This window comes from Thalassophryne amazonica, chromosome 22 (genome assembly GCF_902500255.1).
Source record: "Thalassophryne amazonica chromosome 22, fThaAma1.1, whole genome shotgun sequence".
Taxonomy (NCBI): domain Eukaryota; kingdom Metazoa; phylum Chordata; class Actinopteri; order Batrachoidiformes; family Batrachoididae; genus Thalassophryne; species Thalassophryne amazonica.
In genome coordinates this window covers 15125905-15131223 of record NC_047124.1, presented here as the reverse complement: position 1 = coordinate 15131223, position 5319 = coordinate 15125905, and the positions used below count along the sequence as shown (strand labels likewise).

The following is a 5319-nucleotide window of genomic DNA, read 5'->3' as shown; positions in this document are numbered from 1 at the left end:
CGACCCCCGCTAGGATTTTGGTTCTGTTGTGTTTTCCCCAAGTGGGATTCTGCAATACTATATACCTCAGTAACATGTCTATATGATATACATAGAAGCATTTTAGGTATGAGGGTGTGTGCAGGTATGTGTATGTGAAGGTATGAGTGGATCTCATCATGTACTCACTGTGTTTTTTGTATTTATTGCCTATTTTTGGGACAAACGTGTGGAGTCTGTTACTGGAGTCAATTTTTAAGCATATACTACTTGTTCCTGTATGAAGAAACTTGTTTAATTTGCCATGTATCAAGACTAAGAAAAGTTCAATAAAACGTTGAATTCAAAAAAGAAATGGTGGATCTCAGAAAAGCCTAATTCAATGAGAAACTTTGAAGTATAAAGACACATACAACTGGGTTGACTGCATTAAAGTAGACCTGCACTGAAATACGTAAATGTGGTCAAATCTCAGAAAGAAATAGCTGATATGTATTTGTAAGACCCTTATGAATGCAGTAAAGTAAATGTGCAAGCCCAAATTTGTAATTCAGTGGAGAAATCATTTAAAAATGACAAATTTGCAGCTAAAATTTGGCCCTCGGCAAAAACTGTACATCCGGGTCATTGCAGTGACGTCCGGCAGAAGACGGGGCACTCCTGCCTTCAGTCCGATCCCACACTGAAATTGATTTTATCTGTTAGTAATGTTACTGTTATACACATCCTGGTTTCAGCATCCAAAAGTAAGCTGCAATGAATGTGAGATACAGCTCTGCATGCTCAGATCAGCGGCGACATCGAAAGCGGGCGACGTTCTTCCCCGACGCCTCGCTCTCTGCCTCCGATGGGCTTACTGAGTCTGCGTGCTCGGTAAACGCTGAAGCGGACCACTCACATCGCCCCCGTGTCTGCTGTGCAGCCGGCACCACGTCCCTGTCTACTGAATGGAGGTGCAGCCAACTTGGCAAAAGTCCAGAGAATACGCTCGCTGTTTTGATGCGGAGCGGCCGGTGACACCTGTTGCTGCAAGGACAGACTTTCCGCAGGGCCGCACGTCTCAGTAATCAGAGCCGCAGAGCTCCGTGGCCGCTGAGAGGGGTTTATATCTTTTTAATGACTTGGATTCTTTGCGGGTCCCACCTATGTACCCCGCGACGGTAACACCGGAAGCGAAAGACAGTAGATTTTCAATGCGACACCACTTAAACGGGCGTATGAAAAAGTCCCCCAAAATAATTTTCAAGCACAAATAAAAAAAATGTGTACTCACCAAACGTGCCGCAAGACAAGACAGAAGTTTTAAAAAAAGTAGATCCTTCCGTATAAGACAAGAAAAAGGTGCAGATGCAAACTGACGTAAACGCACAAATTACAGTTGGCGCGCGCAATGCATGCTGGGATAGGGTCTTCCCCCTGACGTGTCGGCAGCGTCCCAGATGTGATGACAGTTTTGCGGAGGGCTAAATTTTAGCTGTAAATTTGTCATTTTTAAATGAAAATTTCTCTGTTGAATGACAGATCTGGGTTTGCAGATTTACTTTACTACATTCAGAAGGATCTTATGTGTAAATATAAGTCATTTTTTGGTCCAAAGATCTGACTGCATTTATTTCAATGCAGGTCTACTTTTAACCTTGATGCTATGGTTAAAAGTACAAAGTACTATTTTGAACATCATGGCACTCGAAGGTCATCAATAAAGTCTCCAAGAAGAGAGCATTTTGAAATCCACATGACCAAACAGTATGATTTATTAAGAAGTAAGTAAGTAAGTAAGCTTTATTTATAAAGCGCCTTTCACAGACCAGGGTCACAAAGCGCTGCACATGGCATACAAAAATAATCTAAAAATAACATACGAAAACAATAAAATACAATATTAGGCTAAAAAGCTAACTTAAAGAAATGCGTCTTTAGTTGCCTTCTAAAAGTATCTACACAATCCAGAGAATGAAGGGCACAGGGAAGCTCATTCCAGAGGCTAGGCGCCACCACTGTAAAAGATCTGTCCCCGCGAGTTTTAAAACGGGTCAGAGGAACCATCAACAGGTTCTGATTGGACGACCTGAGGCTTCTGGAGGAAGCATAAGGCTGGATCAGGTCCCTGATGTACTCCGGTGCCTGTCCATGCAGAGCTCAAAGTCAATACCAGGATTTTGTAATGAATCCTGTAGGAGACAGGCAGCCAATGCAAAGTATTAAGAATAGGAGTAATATTGGTCCCTCCTGCGGGTGCGGGTAAGCAGGCGCGCAGCAGAATTTTGCACAACCTGCAGGCGGGACAACTCCTTATTCAGACAGGTGAAGAGACTGTTACAATAATCCAAACGCGATGAGACGAGCGCATGAACAATCATCTCAAGCTCTTTTAACGTCACCATCTTACGGAGCTTAGAGATGTTCCGAATTTGGAAAAAACAGTTCTTAACCAGGTAATTTGTGTGCTGCTCCAAAGACATCCCTCCATCCAAAATGACACCCAGGTTACGCAGGCTGCTTTTGACTGTGCAGCTTAGGCTACCGAGATGCTGCTTAATTCCAGGTACAGCACTATCTGGTGCTACAATTAGAGTCTTAGTCTTATTGGAATTTAACTGCAGACTGTTCTCAGTGAGCCATTCCTTAATTTTGGCCAAACAATTTGTGAGAGAGCAGAGTTTCTGTGGCTAAGTTGTCTTAAAAGAGCAGTACAGCTGCAGATCATTGGCATACAAATGATAGGACACATCACTGAACTGCTGGATCAGCTTGCTGAGAGGAAGGAGATACAACGAGAACAAAACAGGTCCCAAGACCGATCCCTGTGGCACACCCCACAGAAGATCTGCAGATTCCGACACTGCATTGCCCACCGTCACACTAAAAGTTCTACCAGTCAGGTAAGAGGTAAACCACTCTAAAACACAACCTGACATTCCAACCAAATCCCGCAATCTGTTTATCAGAATGCCATGGTCAACGGTATCAAACGCCGAAGACAGATCAAACAGAATCAGCACAGAACATTTGCCAGTGTCAGCTGCCATCATCATGTCACTAGACACCTTCAACAGGGCTGTTTCAGTAGAATGAAACTCACGGTACCCAGATTGAAAAGTGTCATGGATGTTGTTAGCCTGCAAAAACAATCTCAATTGAGCACAGACTACCTTTTCCAAGACTTTGGCCAAGAAAGGGGTTTTAGATATTGGCCTAAAGTTCTTGTGCTCTGTAGAATCCAATCCAGCTTTCTTTAACTGTGGTTCCACAATGGCATGTTTAAAATAACAGGGAAACACACCACTCGACAAAGATATATTAAACATTTTAGCAATGTAGGGCCCGATGGAGTCAAATACATTCACAAACAGTTTAAACGGAAGAACATCCAAAATACCAGAGGTGGGCTTCACTTTATTCATGATGGTTGAGATGTCCTCTACAGTAACAGGCTCAAATGAGGCCCAGCACTGAGTGGGAGGTTCCCAGTGCTGGGGACCATGGCATGGAGGCAGGTTGCCCTTTATAACTCTAACCTTATCAATAAAGAAATCCGTGAACTCCTCACAACTAGTTTTAGAGATAACAGGAGTGACGGCAGCAGGTGACACAAGAGAGCTGATTTGTGTCAAAAAGCACTTTAGGATTTCTTTTATTGGAGGCAATCAGGCGATTAAAATAACTCGTCCTGGCCTCCTCTATCATCTTATTTAAGGAAGATATTAAGTCTCTTAAATGTAGCCTGTGAACCTCCAGTTTTGTTGACTTCCATAGGCGTTCAATCTGGTGACATGTTCTCCTTAGAGTCATAATCCCATCATTTATCCAAGGGCAGAAACTTTCACGAGGAGCTTTATCAGCCTTGAGTGGTGCCACTTGATCCAAGATAGTGGCACAGTGGCTATTAAAGCTATTCATAAAACAATCAGTTTCAGTGAGATTATTAAAAAATAAAGGGTTGAATTTATCACAGAAAAGCGTAGCTGTTGTCTCTGTGATAATTCTCCTTTCTGCCTTAGTAGAAACAGGTCGAGGCTCAGATGGCACCATCAAATCAAAGAAAACAACAATGGTCACTCAGAACATCCTCCACACATACATTGGTAATTTCCAGGCCCAGTGCAAAAACCAGATCCAACGTGTGACCCTTGTTGTGAGTGGGACCTGACACATACTGTTTAAAATTAAAAGCCTCTGTCATAGTTATAAACTCTCTTGCTGAAGTAGAAGAATCAACATCAATCTGGAAATTAAAATCACGACCTTTTCCAATCTAATTATAGACGATAAAAAGTCAGTAAAAGCCTTAAGAAAAGCCCCAGCAGGGCCAGGAGGTCGATAGATCAAAATACTATAAAATTTATGTGAGCAACCAACTTCCATCATGAGCGCCTCAAAAGAGGGGGCATGGCTCGTATCCGATAGTCTGCATGTCTACCAGTCCCGGTACACAGCAGCCAGTCCTCTCCCCGCACGACAGGCGGGGCTTACCTACCGCTAAGCAACCCGCAGGACAGAGCTCATTTAAATGGATGCATTCATTTTCCCTGTGCCACGTTTCTGTGAGGAAAAGAAAGTCCAAGTTTTTCCTGACAAAAAGCTCATTAATGGAGAACGCTTTATTTGAAATAGAGCGCGCATTCAATAATCCAATCCGACTCAACAATGAGGCGGTAGTCGAGAAATTCTCTATAATATTTTTTGTGGGAAAATAAAAAAACATGTAAACATGAGTTTGTGTCACTGTTGACAGACAATCAAAATAAAGCATTTTTCTACTATTCCTAGATTGAGGTAATATGATTCTGTATTGTTTTATGAGCACATCTATTTTAGGATGGTCCATAGTGACAAATTTTTAATTCTGCCCAAAGCTGATACTGTTGGCATGTCAAACAGCCAACATATATTATATAACATCCAATGCAACGATCAGCAGTGTATATTGACCATCAGACAGCGCAGAGCAAGTCCCCCTATGATCAGCGTAAAAAAAAAAAAAACCAAAAAAACCTTCTCAGATCCTGGAAGATGACAATTTGCATAATTTTCTGGTTGTGATCATTTTCTGCCATTGTCGTTACCATTCCATGCATCACTGGATGAAGTAATGCAAATGAAGATGAACACAGACTACTGAAGCACTCCACAGGTGGTCAATCAACAACACCAGCTTCAAAGAGCAGTAAAGACCCACATCCTCCATTTTCACAAAAATAAAAAAAGGGATTCAGTTGACTTGACAATCATAACAGTCTGGAGGGGAAAAAAATATATAGCAAAACTGTAAGAACTAGCAGAGGGCAACAAAGATGGAAAATTATGTTTCTCTGCACACTGTGCAGAAGCTAGCATGTG

General features: G+C 42.2%; 1 protein-coding gene across 1 annotated transcript in view; it reads right to left on the bottom strand.

The window, feature by feature from the left end:
• Positions 1 to 5319, bottom strand: part of arid2 (AT rich interactive domain 2 (ARID, RFX-like)) — a 57809-nt gene that overhangs the window by 33420 nt on the left and 19070 nt on the right. The gene's annotated exons all lie outside the window — the stretch shown is intronic.